Source organism: Crocodylus siamensis, chromosome 2 (assembly GCF_052110815.1).
Source record: "Crocodylus siamensis isolate JL-2025a chromosome 2, ASM5211081v1, whole genome shotgun sequence".
Classification (NCBI taxonomy): Eukaryota; Metazoa; Chordata; order Crocodylia; family Crocodylidae; genus Crocodylus; species Crocodylus siamensis.
This window is the reverse complement of record NC_143396.1, coordinates 8,305,371-8,321,279: the sequence shown is the minus strand read 5'-3', so window position 1 is coordinate 8,321,279 and position 15,909 is coordinate 8,305,371. Positions and strand designations below refer to the sequence as shown.

The 15,909-nt window shown below is 59.9% G+C and overlaps 1 protein-coding gene and 1 long non-coding RNA gene across 3 annotated transcripts in view; one reads left to right on the top strand and one right to left on the bottom strand.

Annotated features, from left to right (window-relative positions):
- The window catches only part of FBXO41 (F-box protein 41), a 59,345-nt gene extending 55,660 nt beyond the window's left edge, over nt 1-3,685 (bottom strand). For both annotated transcript variants that reach the window (XR_016440640.1, XM_090035116.1), the window contains exon 1: nt 3,535-3,685. The gene's annotated coding sequence lies outside the window, so the exon portion shown is untranslated. The remainder of the gene's footprint in view (nt 1-3,534) is intronic.
- Nucleotides 3,686-4,688: 1,003 nt separating this feature from the next.
- Nucleotides 4,689-11,782, top strand: LOC149869846 (uncharacterized). Its single transcript, XR_016440410.1, has 3 exons — nt 4,689-6,034; nt 8,658-8,859; nt 10,566-11,782. It is a non-coding gene; the product is annotated as an uncharacterized LOC149869846 (long non-coding RNA).
- Nucleotides 11,783-15,909: the final 4,127 nt, after the last annotated feature.

Genomic DNA, 15,909 nt, shown 5'->3' with positions numbered 1-15,909 from the left:
TATCACACAGCAGCAGAGAGCGGAGGCTGCAAGGGAGAGTGAACTGGGGATGACCGGGGTTTTTCCCCCTGTTCCTCTCCCACTTTGCAGCCTTTAAGGTCTAGGAAGCTCTGATTCAGAAGCCGTCCTCCTCACTCCCATGGTCAATAGCTACTGATGCCCCTTTCCTGCAAGAATCTGTCCAGTCCCTTTTTGCATCTGGCTAAACCACCAGCATGCACCACATCTTGTAGCAATGAGTTCCACGCTTTAATGACATGCTGTATAATTAACCAGCAAAAAAAACAGCAATATTTGCTGCATTGTGCAGCCAGCTCTGACTCCTTTGTTGTGGGATGGCTCCGAGGAGGGGTAAAAGGCAGGCACCAGGAGCACAGGGCTGTGTTCTCAGGCAATCATTTGCCAACATTGTCAACGCCTCACCCATTCCCACAGCACAACACCCAAAACACCAAAAATGCCCCATAGCCACCAGTAACAGGAGGAGAGATGAGGGTGGTACCGAGACCCAGCCACCACTATGACAAGGAAGAAGGTGGTTAATAAGCACGCAGCAAAGCCCCATCACCATGAAACATCTTTGAGTTTTCGGGGGAAAACAAGGTGCCATTTGACCCACTGCAAAACGCTGAGCTGGCAAGCAGCAGGCCCAGCCGCTCGCACAGGGCAAACCTCGTGAAGGCCGGAGCCGGGCAGCTGCAAAGCCGGCCGGGGGACAGAGACGATGCTGGATGCAGCGCGTGGAATGAGCTTTTCCCGAAGAAAGTCCATGGGTCTTTCTCTGGGTCCGGCCTGTTTGTTCCCAGTTCCCATGGGTTTGCCCCTGGTTTCCTGTTCCCTGGTTCCCTCCTTGCTCCAGACTCCAGCCCTCCGGTCCAGCCCCACTGTCCTCCGACAGCTGGCTCCTGGCTTAGCTTAGCGACTGCCCACCTCCCGGACCCGTCCAGCTATTGCTGCCTGCTCCAGGCCCCCCTGGCCTGTGACTCTGGTCCAGATCCCTGCCCCGTTTCTGACCCCCACGGCTCATGAGTCTACCCAGGGTGCCCTTATCCCGGTCCCCCTGACTCCAGCTTCCCCACCTGTCTCTGCTCCCGATCCCTAGGTGCAGGGTCAAGCCCTGACCTGCTCATAACCCTGCAACAAGGAGAAGGGCAAGCGTCTCTCATGCTGCCTCAGCCCAGCCACAGGTACCATGGATGCCTCCATCATCTGCCGTGCATTTTCTGGCACTGCTCCAGACTGCACAACACAGTCCTTTATTTTCCACCCAACCTACCATGCACAGAGCAGCTGGAGGGGACGTGGTACCTCCCACCCCTTCGTGGCGTGGCTCAGCCTGAGGAATGAGGCCTGTCCAGGCTGCAGACAACCAGACAGACCCAGTCCCTGCCCTCCATCATCAAGGCAGGCATGGGGAGTGATGCTGCCTTGTTTGCCGAGCAGGGGAAGAGGCAGAGGGAGAGCAGGTGGTTGCTCCAACCTCTGGCAGAGCTTGCAGGAGGATGAGGAGGGATCTACTCCCCGGGGATCGCAAGCAGACAACCAAAGAGGGCATGAGGAATATCCGTGGGGGGGTGAGGAGAGCCGGGACCCTGGGTCCGATCCAGCCAGACAGAGCCCGTGGCCCCGGCTCAGCGCCTTCACCCCACGCCCGACTTGCCACCGCAAGCCTGATGCGCCGCTCTCCGGAGACGCCCACTCCAGCCCAGGCAGCATGCACGAGCTGACAGCTCCAGGATTAGCAACACAGCCCGGGCAGCCCACCCGCCTGCCAGCAGGGAGACAGCCCGAGCACAGCCTCCAGATCCAGCCCCTCCTCGGGGGTTCGCAGGAGCTGGCGCTGGAGCAGATCCCTGGCAGCAGGAGAGGCTCCTGGTACACCGGGGCACGAGCGGGCTAGGACTAGGTCCCAGCAGCAGCCAGCAAGGCGCCCATCCCTTCGCCAGCCCTCACCCCAGGGGGAAGGAAGACGCCGTGGGAGGGTCACGCAGCCAGCTCCCAATGCAGGTGTCCCCGCATGGATGCCTCTCCGCTCCCCCCGGCCCCGGGAGCTCTGCCTTAACCCAGCGCCTGCCACTGCCACGCTACGGGCCACCCTCTCTGTGCGGCTGTGAGGCACAGTCTCAGCCCCGGCGGCTGGGGAAGGGACCCCCCAAGGACAGGGATGCGAGGAGCTGGGATCGGGCCCCTCGAGGCTCGCACGATGCCTCCTGGGTGGAGCATAACCTGCGTCTCCCCTCTCCCAAAGCCTTGCTCAGGCCCGGCTGGGCCTGTGGCCATGAGCGGTGCCCTCAGGGCTGACCTACGGCTGCACAGTTTCCTCAGGAGCTCTGGGAGCAGCATCGCAGCGACCCGCCAGGCTCCGGTCCATGCACCAGCCTGCCTCCAGAGCCTCCAAGGCCGTGAGGTCTCTGGACGGGTTGCCTGCACCCGTGTCCCCTTCCTCGCTGGGGACCCACTTGCTTTCACCGCCCGCGGATAACAGATTCACGAGCCTGTGCTGTCCCCCACGTGTCCTGGGATGTCCACTCTGACCGGGGCCTTTGAGACCACCGAGGCCACAACGGCCCCCAAGACAGCTCCATGGGGGTGACCCCAGGGCTTTGGGAGCGCAGCCTTTGGTCCCCTTCGATGCCTCCGGCCTGAGCTTAGAAAGGCCCGGTCGACCCAATACACCCTGAGAAAATGCCCCCAGCGACTTTGGCTGCGTGCCTCTCCCCGCTCCGCAAGTCCAGACCAAATCAACTCGCTGCACGAGCCAGCCCCAGCCACCTCCCGCGTCTGTGTCTGTGTCTGTGTCTGTGTCCGTGCCCGAGCCGGGACAGCGACGGCGACCCGCAGCAAGCGCCAGGGGACAGGGCTGCGTCTTTCTGAGCCTCGCGAGGCAGAGGCTGAGCGGGCGCCCGTCTGGGATGGGTTGCAACAGCATCCGCATCCCCGCGAGGGGCCGGACCAGCTGGTCCTGGACTTCCCACCCAGCCCGGGGGCGCGAGACCACGCTGCTCGCTGCATCTGACCCCTCGCCACCAACCCCGCAAGCCCCGCACAGGCGCACGCCAAGCGCCGTGGGAATTTCAGCCCGTTAAAGCGCCGTAAAGCCCCCGCAGCGAAATGCCCCGCGGCCGCCGCGTCCTGCCCCCGGCGCCCTCCCGCCTGAGAGGCCCGCGCCGCGCCGCGCCGTCCGACCTGGCCCCCCCCGCGCGCACGGGGCAGGCTCCCCGCGGCGCAGCGAGCACGGGTGGGAAGAAGACAAAAAACCCTTGGAAAAGGAAAGCATCCTTTGTGCTGGGAGGATTTCTGGCTCGGGAAGATGCTGCGGGCCGGCTCCGGGGCGGCCGCGCCGGGCCGGGGTCGGGGCGCCAGCAGCGCGGAGCGGGGCCGGGGCCTGCTCCGCGCCCCCCTGCCCGCCGCCGGGCTCCGGCCGGCCTCCGCGGGCGCGGGGGCCGGATGCGGCCGGGCTCCCCCACAGGCCGGCGCGGCGCGGCGCGGCGCGGCCCTGCCCGGGGGCGCGTCTCGTCAGCGGCTCCGGCTTACCTGGCGCGGCGCGAGCTGCGGGGCCGCGCGGCAAGACAGGACGCGGCGCGGCGCGGGGCGACACGGTGCGGGCGGGCGGGGAGAGGCGGGGAGGGAGCCGGCCGCCGCAGCGCCTCCTCCGCGCCCGCCCCGCCGCGCCCCGCCCCCCCGCCGCCCGCTGCGGGCCCTCCGGCCGGGCCTCTCCGCGACCCCCGCCGCGCCCGTCTCCCCGCGGCCTCGCTTAGCGCTGTGCCCCCCACAGCCGGGTGCGCCCCACCCCCACATCCCAGCGGTGCCCCCCATGCCCGGCTGCCCCCCCCGCCTTCCAGCGGTGCCCCTCACAGCCGGGTGCGCCCCACCCCCACATCCCAGCGGTGCCCGGCTGCCCCCCCCGCCTTCCAGCGGTGCCCCTCACAGCCGGGTGCGCCCCACCCCCACATCCCAGCGGTGCCCGGCTGCCCCCCCCGCCTTCCAGCGGTGCCCCTCACAGCCGGGTGCGCCCCACCCCCACATCCCAGCGGTGCCCCCATGCCCGGCTGCCCCCCCCGCCTTCCAGCGGTGCCCCTCACAGCCGGGTGCGCCCCACCCCCACATCCCAGCGGTGCCCCCCATGCCCGGCTGCCCCCCCCCGCCTTCCAGCGGTGCCCCTCACAGCCGGGTGCGCCCCACCCCCACATCCCAGCGGTGCCCCCATGCCCGGCTGCCCCCCCCGCCTTCCAGCGGTGCCCCTCACAGCCGGGTGCGCCCCACATCCCAGCGGTGCCCCCCATGCCCGGCTGCCCCACCCCCACATCCCAGCGGTGCCCCCCATGCCCGGCTGCCCCACCCCCACATCCCAGCGGTGCCCGGCTGCCCCCCCCGCCTTCCAGCGGTGCCCCTCACAGCCGGGTGCGCCCCACCCCCACATCCCAGCGGTGCCCCCCATGCCCGGCTGCCCCCCCCCGCCTTCCAGCGGTGCCCCTCACAGCCGGGTGCGCCCCACCCCCACATCCCAGCGGTGCCCCCCACAGCCGGGTGCGCCCCACCCCCACATCCCAGCGGTGCCCCCCATGCCCGGCTGCCCCCCCCGCCTTCCAGCGGTGCCCCTCACAGCCGGGTGCGCCCCACCCCCACATCCCAGCGGTGCCCCCCACAGCCGGGTGCGCCCCACCCCCACATCCCAGCGGTGCCCCCCATGCCCGGCTGCCCCACCCCCACATCCCAGCAGTGCCCCTCACAGCCAGCTGTGCCCCTGCCAGCCATCATTTCCGGGGCCCTCCCCAGGCCGTGGCCCCCCGGGGCGGGGCGGGGGGGCGGCACTGCCCCAGCTGCTTTCTCACCCCTGCCTGGGGCCCCCGCCCCCTCCCCTTGCAGGCTTCGGGCCCCTTGGGGTAGCCCCCGGGCGCGCCCCGCATCCAGCAGAGACGCGGGATGGACGATGCGAGGCCGCGGCCTCCGGACGCCAGCAGCCGCCTGGGGACGGCGGGAGGCAGGGGCCGCAGCGCGGCGTTGCGGGGCTGGCGGGGGCCCCCAGAAGCCACATCTGGTCCAAGCCCTGCCTGCCCATCCCTTCCCACGCAAACCCACCATCCCAGCTCTGCATAGGATGACCATCAACCGTGGCGCAAGACCCGAGCCGTGGCTGGGGGGCCCGGCAGCCAGGGTCCCGCTTCTCCGACAAACGGTCGCTGTGGGCTCCCGAGCCCCGGGTAGAGGCTGCAGCCCTGCTACAGAGGAAGGCAAAGTCTCCCCAGTCTGACCACGGGGTAAAAGTCCTCTGACCCCAAATGTGACATCGGTCTGGACTGAGCCGAGGGGCAAGACCCTCTAGCCAGGACCCTCCGGGTTTCGGCGTTGGCACAGCTACCCATCCCCAGCAGCACCCAGCACCTCTGAGGGAGGCTTAAAACCCCGCTGGTGAGCATCAAGCAGGGAAGGGGGCGACCAACCATGCATCTCTGCAGGACGTGGTCGTGCTAAGACGCACAATGTCTGGTGTGGACGGGGCTCCGGCAGGGGTTGGCCTAGACGTGACCTCTGGAGGTCCCCTCCAGCCCCACTTCTATGACAGCAGAAGGCCTTTGCAGTGTCACAGCACCCGCACTGCTAAGGGTGAATGGAGAGTCTCCTGTTGGGAGGGCGCTACCCTTGTTGCTGCGATGCACAACACTGCGTCAGCAAGGGCTCGGCTCCACCGGCTGAAAGGAGAATCCTTCTTGATGTGAGCAGTGTGGGGGGCTAGGACACACGGCTCTGCAGAGGACCGCCCCCCACACGTATGGCTGCTGCGGGGAGTCAGCGGACTCTGGCATTTCTCTCCCCCTTCCCATTGCTGAGCCACTTTGTAGGCATTAATTTATTTCCAGCACTTTTGATCTACAAACGGACTGTGCAAACACTCGCTAATTGACGCTCTCCCAACACCCCCTGCCAGACGTGATCCGCATAACGAGCTCTCCTGAGCCGGGCCCCATCCTCTTCTCTTTGCCTTCAACACACGGATGTGCTGTATCGATGCATCGGGGCTGGGATCATGAGTCAGGTGGGGGCTCATAGACAGGCATGGACTTGGGAGGATGAAACCCTGGGTGCTAGTTGCTGGATGAGTCTGGGCAAGTTAGCATGCCTCTCCATGCCTCAGTTTCCCCACCCAGCCTTTGTCTAGACGATCTTGGGGCAGGGACAGTGCCTTGCAGTGCAGATGCACATTGTCTGGCACATTTTTTACTGGGGCTCCCCAGACACACCAAGGAGGAATAACACTTGGCGAAAGCACAGCTGGCACGAGCAAGGGAGAAGTCCCCCAGGAGATAGCTTCATAGTTTCTAGGATCGGAAGGGCCCTGAGCAGATCATCGAGTCCGACGCCCTGCCATGGCAGGAAAGAGCACTGGGGTCAAACGCCCCCAGCAAGGTTTTCATCTAACCTCCTCTTAAAGCCCCCCAGGGTAGGAGCCTGCACCACTTCTCTTGGGAGTTGGTCCCAGAGCCTAGCCGCCCTGACCATGAAGCCGCGCCTCCTGATGTCTAGCCTGAATCTCCGCTCTGCCAGCTTGTGACCGTTATTCCTGGTCACTCCTGGCGGTGCTCGGGGGAACAGGGACTCCCCCGGTGCCTGCTGATCCCCTCTGACTAGTTTGTAACAGGCCACTAGATCCCCCTCAGCCTTCTCTTGTGGAGGCTGGACAGGTTCAGGTCCCGTCGCCTCTCCTCGTAGGGCCTGCCCTGCTGACCCCTGATCATACGAGTGGCCTCCTCTGGCCCCTCTCCATGCTGTCCACATCCCTCCTGCAGTGCGGCGCCCAGAACTGGACGCAATACTCCAGTTGCGGCCTGACCAGTGCCGCACAGAGGGGGAGGATCACCCCCCTGGCCCTGCTCGAGATGCATCTGTGGGTGCACGACAAGGTGCGGTTGGCCTTCCTGACCGCGTCCCCACACTGCCGGCCCATGCTCATCTTGGAGTCAGTGATGACTCCAAGATCCTTTTCTGCCTCTGCCCTGATGGGAAGGGAGCTCCCCAGCCTGTAGGTATGGTGCCGGTTGTTCCTCCCCAGGTGCAGCACCTTGCACTTGTCGGTGTTGAATCCCATCCTGTTCTTGTCCGCCCACCCCGTGACCTGTCCAGGTCCAATTGCAGCCTATTCCTCCCTTCTAGCATGCCCACATCCCCCCACATCTTAGTGTCATCAGCAAATTTGAACAGGTGCTTTTTACCCCCTCGTCCAAGCCACTGATGAAGATGTTGAACAGCGCGGGCCCAAGGACTGAGCCCTGGGGGACCCCACTGCCCACGTCCCTCCAGGTCGAACATGACCCATCCACCACCGCCCTCTGGGTGCGGCCCTCCAGCCCGTTGGCGACACATCTGACTGTGTGGGTGTCGACACCACAGCCCCCAGTTTCTTAATGAGAACGGGGTGAGAGAAGGTGTCAAAGGCCTTCCGAAAGTCCAGGAAGATTATATCCACTGCTACCCCTCCATCTAACGATCTGGTGACCTGATCGTAAAAGGCCCCCAGGTTGGTCTGACAGGACCTGCCGCTCATGAACCCGTGTTGGTTGCCCCTAAGCATGATCTGCCCCCGGCCCCTCGTGCACATGTGCCAGCGTCCCCGTGCAGCTGCAGGAGCAGATTCTGAATCCACCCGGCTTCTTCCCGGGACCGTTATTATCTGTCCCACAAGTGTCTTGGAGCTGGAGGGTGGGCGGCTGGCATCCGGGCAGGATGGGAGTCCTCAGGAGAGCCCCTGTCTCCTTTCTCTCCTCAGCCTAGGAACCTCTCCCGGCCCAAAATACTAGACAACCTCTCCAACCAAGTGAAGGCATAGTGGCAGGGCCTTTCTGAGCTGCGTTGGGTCTGGTCTGCACAAAAGCAGTGGTCTTTTGATTTCCCCTCTCTCTCCAGATCCACCTGGATGAGTGCAAAAGGATGCCGGGAAAAGCCCATTCCCTTTCAAACCAGCATGGAAACAGCAGCGTGGAGCAGGCCCTGAGGCCTCCCAACACACAGATGAAGGGCGCCCGTCTCTCCCCCAGCCTAGATTGCCTCGTTCATTTGTCACCCCAAGATTTAACTTGCGTTTAATGGCGCGTGTGAAATGCAGGCTGTTCCCCAAAGTCATACGCACTGCGTGGTGTCTGCCCGGACAATGTGCGCGTGTGTATGCAGGTCTTCAGCCCCTTCTGGCCGTTTCTGCCCATGCACCGTGCAGGCAGGTGCTGGGGTGAGACGCTGCCTATTCTCGTTCCCCTGCTACGGACGCTGCGCCCGGCTGTAAGTGTCACAGCAAGGGTGCGATGCATCCATGCTGGCTTCCTGGTGCCAACGCTGCTCTGCGGGCGTGCATCCTTTGGCCAAAATGCAGCCACTTCTGGAGCAGGTAGTGCGAGTCGGAAGCGGTGCATAACAGCTGGAGATTTGAGGAGGGCAGGTGAACGGCACTGGGGCTGTGGCAGGGTTTTCGGCCTAGACAAGCGATTCTCAACCGGGGAGACCCTGCAGTCCTGTGAGAGCCTTTTAAGGGGGATGTGGGAAATACGTGCAGTCACTGGCACATGATTCACGAGAGAGACCCAGGGATTTCAAATAGCGGCAAAGTCGTTCTGATCTGTTGTGGGCTGGCTAAGCTCTTTGCACCAAACCCCCCTATTATTTTTCCACAGGCAACAAAGCAGGGACAGCGAAGAGCTGACATGTTCGGAGGGCCCCCCCGGAGCCTAGCTCGCAGTGCCTTGAGTCCGAAAAGTTTGGTGATGTTACTAACTTTTCAGAGAGATCAACGCCTGACCAGGTCTTAGTGCTAAAAAAGGGGATTTCTCCAGCCTGGGTCAGTGCCTTCCACTCGCCAAGAATCCCGCTCTGGAGGTATGTGCATTTTCTTCCTCTCCTAGAGCATAGCCCCAGGACCGTGTGCACCCCAGAAGCAGCTGCATTTCAGCTGTGGGTGAAGTGTTTCCTGCCTCTCTCGGGACATGGAAGCAAAGTCTGCCTTTGGCTACATGTCAGCGGGATCTCGCGTGAAAAGCATGCGCACGACTGTCACGACTTCATGCTGTGTCAACATGGCCTTCCAGTCCCGCGTGCGAGGGCAGCTCTGAGGGGATGGGGAAGGCTGTGACGCGAGAGGGAGGAGGCAGGGCCGTGCAGCGCTTTCAGGCTGGGCATCAATAATGGATGTGCTTTCTGAGAGGTATTAATAAGGCCTCATGCATCATGCATGAAAGACGTCCCAGGGAAAGAGCCAAGTTTGTTTACTTGTGCGGGCGCGAGGCGGGCGGCCTGCAGCCTGCCAGGCTGTCGAGGCCGGGAGCGGTGCCGCTTGTCTGTTCTGGATGCTGCCGCCTCGCCTCTGCCGAGCAGCGCCAGGCCCAGTCGGCCCTTGGAGGAGAGATCTGGGCAAGAAAAGGCAGCTAGTGCACCTGCAACTAGTAGGAGGCACTGCCGCCTGAGTCTGCACCCAGCCAGCACCCCCTGCTTGTTCCAGACCCTCGGCACGCGACGTGTCAATAAGTTTTTCCTTATGTCTAGCCTCAAGCGATCCCCCATCAGCTTGCGCCCGTTATTTCTTGTCCTCCCCTGGGGTGGCTTGATGAACAGAGGCTCCCACAGTCCTGATGTACTGCCACCAAGTCCCCCCTGAGTCTTCCCTTCTCCAGGCTGAACTGTCCCAAGTCTTTCAGCCTCTCCTTGTATGACCCGGTCTCCAAACCTCTAATCATGCGGGTGGCCGTCCTTTGGACGCTCTCGAGCTTCTCCGCATCCTTCCTGCTGCGCAGCGCCCAGAACTGGAAGCAGTTCTCCAGCTGCAGGCTCACCGAGGCCAAGCAGAGCAGGAGGATGGCACCCTTAGCCTTGCATGAGATGCCTTGGTAGATGCACGCCAGTGTTTGATTAGCTTTCTGGGTCCTACCACGGGGCCAGTTACCTAGCACTGGACCATAAAGTAGCCAAAGCCATATTTTCCTATTTTTTTCATAAGAACTTTGTGGGAGACCAGGTCCGAGGCATTTTTGAAGTCCAGGGATATGACAGCAACCTTGTTTTCCCCATCCAGGTGGCGAGTTACCCAATCATAGAGGAAATGAGGTTGGCCTGGCATGACCTGCCCGTAACAAATCCATGTTGGCTATCCTTCAAAACACTGCCTTCTGCTAGCCTGTCTGTAATGGTTTATTTGATCATTTCCTCCAGGGCTTGGGTAGACTCTTTGGGTAAATCTGATCTCTTTTATGAGACCAACTGAACAGCTGGAAAACTTGCTCTTCGCAAGTTTTCGGGTACAAGCACGCTTCTTCAAGCAGTGGGTGGAGGAGATACTGCAAGGTGTTGAAGGAAGGTGCGAGGACGTTGCAGAGATTGGAGCAGCATGCGGTGTGGGTTGGGACTGACGGGCACAGGAGAGGCTGGCCTAGTGCCTGCACGGTGCTGTAGGTGATCCTTAGCCTGTCTAGGGCTACCCACCCAGGGTCTAGGTCCTGTCTAGATCCAGGCTAGGTCATGTCTCTGTGTATGCAAGGGAGCATTTGGGAAAACGATGTGCTCAGCAATAATCATGCCCTGTGTTTCACCAGCCCTGAGAAACAAACCTGTGCACCCTGGGAACCGCTGAGGAGTCTGGCCTCTGCATTGAAGCAAAGGCAGAAGAGCCTCTGTTGAGGGGGCTGGTGTCTCCTGAGCATCTCTGTTCACCGCTGGGCATCATGAGGTAGCTCTGGAGGAGACTAGTCAACACCATGGACCTGGCAAGGTGAGGCTGACCTCTGCCCTTCCCATCTAGGCATGGGCCAGCCTAAAAACAGGGGGGAAGCCTGCAAGGAGAGCGGCGAAGGACCTGAGTATGAAACATGCATCAGATATGTGCGTGCTTAGGGAGATCGTGGGGTAAATTCAAAGCACGGCAGCTTCTCTGTGCCTGTGTTTCTCTGTAGCCATGCACAGGCCTGTGCAGCAGGAGCTATGGGCTACAAACAGCACTATAACTTGAATCATATACCATCCAAAGAATAATTAATCAAACTGCAGGGACGGTGTGGATGTCAGGTTTGGATATTGTCAGGGCACCGAAGTCAAAACTGCAGAAATATGCCTGAACAGCAAGCCCGTATCCTAGATACTCTGTCTTACAATTGCATCCTAAAACATTAATAATAACTAAGGTAACTGTGTATTAATAGTTATCTTGCAAAGTAAAATGGATTAATAGTTATTTTGCTAGAATATATACATTTTTGCTAACATGTTCAAATAATTATAGACACACAGGCAGACTCAAGGATGGAAAGAGCAAAATAGCCTTGCCAGGCCACCGGTAAATAACTGACCAGGAGCCAAAAGGCAAGCCATAAAGATAGAAATCTGTTCTTCTGCTTGCTCAAAAATCTACATTTCAGCTGATTAACATGATTTTGATTAAAGTCAAGATTGCCAGATGATTAACAGATTGTGGTCAGACCTAAAAATAATAGTAAAAAAACCCACTTTAGCTAAGTTGATCCCTTGACCCCTTTTCCAGGGCCACGAAAATCTGGTTCCATCCGGGTTCCAGTGAAACAGAAATTTAAGTAATATCAATCAGGAATCAATTATTAACATGTCAGATCAACTATCTATAAATACTGGGCCTGGGGCAAGCAACAAATCAGACCTTTCCTAAAGCGCAGCAGAAAAAAACAACTCAGCAAGAGCCCCCAGGAGGGCAGAGAGGCCTGGCCAGCAGACCCGTTCCTCCTGGATCCGAGGCTGCGTACGCTCGTCGTGATTAGTACCAACGAGCGTTTGCTTTTGCATATCCTAATAAACCTTTCCAGTTGTGACTGGTCTCCTCAATCAATTAATCTCACTCATCAGCACAAGTCCAATCAAAAGGTAACGCTCAGTTGCTGCACGGCACTGGTATTGGGGCGGCCAGGCACCAAGTGAGTGGGACACACTTTGGTGCCTTCCCCAGGGCAGTCCCTGTCCGCAGGAAGCTGCAGGTGGGGACAGGCCCTGGAGCTATATGCTGCCCCTCTGTGACTCCCGTAGCAGGACGAGACGATGCTCCACCGCTGTTACCGGAGAGGGCTTTCCTTCAAACACAAGGATCAAGGGCCTGAGAAACAGCAGGGGTCTGGCATGAGGGTCCAAAAGCTTCTGAGCTCTGGCCCCTGCCCAGCTGCTCTGTACCTGTGTGGCTGTGGATAAGTTAACTTATCCCGTGCCTCAGTTTACCGTTCTGTGTAATGGGAGACACTGCAGGGTGCTGGGGCTTCCAGTTAGCTGGTGTTTGCAGATCCAAAGCTCTGTGCAAAGCTAAAGATGATGAACCAAGCAGCACAAGTTTTCTGCAGAGGCTTCTCTGTGCAATGGTGCAAGAACGGGCGGGCGGGAAGTGGGACTAGGTAGGCCAAGAACAGTGAGCCCGCGGCAGGCAGAACTGGGGTAGGGGCAGTGAGGAGGGTTTGGAGCAGGGGAGATTGGGCTTGAGGAGTGACGGGGCTGAACATCTGTGCCCACGGCCCCCCAGATCCTGGAAAGGAGCCCTGAGCGCCGCTGCTCCTGTGTGAAGTGCACCAGTCTCCTTCCCCTTTGGGGGCATGGGAAGGATAACAACCTACTCATGCGACCAGTCAGCTCAAGGGGCAGGTTTCTTTGCAAGGGACAAAGTTTCGTGGCACACGGATGGCCCGGGCGGGTGTCAATCGGATGGCATGTGAAGCCCATGCACCCAGCTCGTTAAGGCGGCAGAGGCAAGTTCTCCCAAGTGAGGCCGTGCCAGAGCTAAGGATGCACGTCCCGGGCCCGGGGTGCATGTACAGGATGGGTGTAACAGGACCCATCTCAGGGGGCAGCCCCGGTGCCCTATGGCAGCTGAACTCCCCCGTGCCTGCCATGCCTTGCTGAGATTAAAATAGGTTAAAGAGGCCTCCAGCGTGCTGATCATGGGGTGGGCTGATCTTCTGACTGCATCCCCTGAGCAGGGGGTCTCTCCCTCCAGTTGATCCCAGCCAACCCTCTCTCAGCCCCGGGCCCCAGGCCCTGACTCAGTGCTCCAGAGCCCTTAGTCCTACCTCGCAGGACCGGACCCCTTAGCTCTGCACTGCACCAGGGCACCAAGCCCACAGTTCAAAATGCAGGGGCCTCCCACCTCTTAGCCCTCCCAAGCCGCGTGGGTGTAAAACAGACAACACAGACACTGAACTATGCAGCTAGTCCCTCTGGGTACACACAACTCATCACAGAGAAGATCCTTCCCTGTCTCACCCCGCAGCTCCCTGGGGTACCTGGTAGCTGTACCAGTACCATCCTCGAGTCTGCCCGTGCATCTGTAACTTGCCCATCTCATACCCGGGCATGACCGTCGTGTCTGTTGTGCCACGCTATGTCCCTGCAGGAGCCCTGCCGCCCGTGGTGTCCAGGACAGGTCTGCCCTGGAGATGGAGCAGAGGAGGCTGCATTCATAGGATCCGGGTGTATTGCTGCAAGATGTTGGGCGGTGTGCGGATGAGGCAAGGGGAGGAAGGAGGTGTCCTGGAGAAGGCAGTCAACCATCTCCCTGGGGAATCAGTTCCCCCACCACTGCAGGGCTTCAGTGTGCAGCTGGGTGGTGGTGCCCAACACCTGTTCTTCATTTCCGAGGTGCCCGACTTGAGTGTCCATTGACCAGACCAGGAAGGAGGCACTGGCTGGGGCATCTCTGGACCAGTCTCTGCTCCTTTGCCCATTCGTGTCTCCAGGAAGAGTTTCACTGGGTGGTGCATGCAGGCTCCTTAGACACATTTGAGGGGTGGTGGGTGCTGGCTGGTGGTCTCTGCTCATCGTGTCCCCTTGCAACCTTTGCTGTTACCCTGTGACCTGCACTCCTGGTCCTGTCCTCTCATCCTTTGTCTCAAGCTTTTAGTTGTTAGACATATATAGTGGCCTCCCTCTCACCACTCAGAGAAGCTTGTGGTTTTCTGGCAGGCTTAAGCCCACTGCATCTATACAATTAATAGGCCTTGGTACTCGATGTGAGGTATATTAAGGCACCCTGGGCTGCATTTGTAGGAGCATTGCCAGCAGATGGAGGGCAGTGCCTCGTCCCCTCTGTTCAGCACTGGGGAGGCCACATCTGGAGTCCTGAGTCCAGCTGTGGGCCCCCACTGCAGAAAGGATGTGGACACATTGGAGAGACTCCAGTGGAGGGCAGTGAAAATGGTTGGGGGCTGGGGGACAGGACTGGTGAGGAGAAGCTGAGGGAAATGGGCTGATTTAGTCTGCAGAAGAGAAGACCGGAGGGGTTTGAACAGCAGCCGTCACCTCCCTACAGGGGGGCTGCAAAGCGGATGGAGCTGGGCTGGTCTCAGTGGGGGCAGATGACAAGACAAGGAGCAATGGGCTCAAGCTGCAGCAAGGGAAGTTGAGGTTGGATATTAGGATAAACATTCTCATGCGGAGGGCGATGAAGCACTGGAACAGGCTCCCCAGGGAGGCGGTGCACTCTCCATCCTTGGAGGTGTTGAAGGCCCTGGTAGACAAAGCCTTGGCTGGGATGGAGTTGAGGCTGGTCCTGCTTTGTGCAGGGGGTTGGACAGGATGTGACCTCCTGAGGTCCCTCCCAGCCTCATTTTCTATGAGTCTGTGATTTGCAGATGGGCTGAGCACCGTCAGCTTCAGAGTCTCTGGGAGCTGGGCCTTGGATATGCACAGCGCAGCCGGATGCCAGGAGCCCTGGAGTTTCAGGTCCTAGGTGTCTCATGCAGGATCTCCCAAACCAGCGGAAAGGTTTGGTAGGGAATGGAAGTGAGAGGGCAGTAGGTTACTTCCCAATGCAAGAGGGACGGGATCAGCGTGGGCACGCAGGGAGTTGCCCCGGAGCAGCAGCTGTGTGGTAAGCCCCCCCGTTTGCCCGGCAGTAGATGGTTTATGCATCTAAGCCTGATGTTGTCTCACTTGACTTCACTATAATGGTCTCGTCGTAGAAGAGCGTCCCTGGGTGCACCGAGTGGTCTGGGGCAGGGGCTGAGGCTGTCAGTACACCAGGTAAGCACCTAGCATGATGGGACCCGTGTCCACAGAGCAGCAGGGCAGTGGCCGTATTAAAGACGAGGATGTAGGTGAGTAATTCAAGCACCTGAGTTTGCAGCCCGGGGCTCCCTTTCAGTCCCTCTCCCCCAGCCAATCAGTGGGAAACTTTTTCCTTCCCCCTCGGTTTCAGGAGAGTTGGTGAAGCCCTTGAATACAGCAGAAAGAGAGAGAAAAACCTCTTCACCAGTAAATGGATGCCTGCCATGGGGAACTGGCAAGCAAAGATGTGGGTATCTGGGTCAGCTGAAATGTGAAGATATAATACAATCCAGTGAGCCACTATTTAAAGACATAGGTGTGAGTCTAGGAAAGAAATCACTGGAGTTTGTTTAAGATTAAGTGGCTTTCCAAACCATGGGGTGCCGGGGAGGGATATCATCATTTAAAATCAAATTAGCGGCCCTGATTCAGTTAGCTCTTTATTTATCACAGAAACATGGGAAAGCTGGACTGGAGGGGACCTCAGGAGGTTGCATCTAGTCCAACCCCCTGCTCCAAGCAGGACCAGCCCTGACTAAACCATCCCAGCCAAATGTCCGTCCAACCTGCTCTTGCGCGGTTTCAGGGATGGAGAGTCCCCAAGTTCTCTGAGCTCTGAAAACTTCCCGGCATAGAGATACCATGGCCTCTCTAGGCAGCCTGTTCTGGTGCTGAACCACCCTCCGAGTGATAAATTCTTCCTGAACTTCAACCTAAATTCCCCTACTGCAATTTAAAACCATTGCTGCTTGTCCCGTCCCCTGCGGCGACAGACAACAGTCTATCTCTGTCCTCCACGTACCCAGGGACTGCAGACTAAGGGGATTCAGGGATTGACCTTCCGAGGTCCCTTGCACCCCTCATTTTCTATGATCCTATGACTGGTATCGA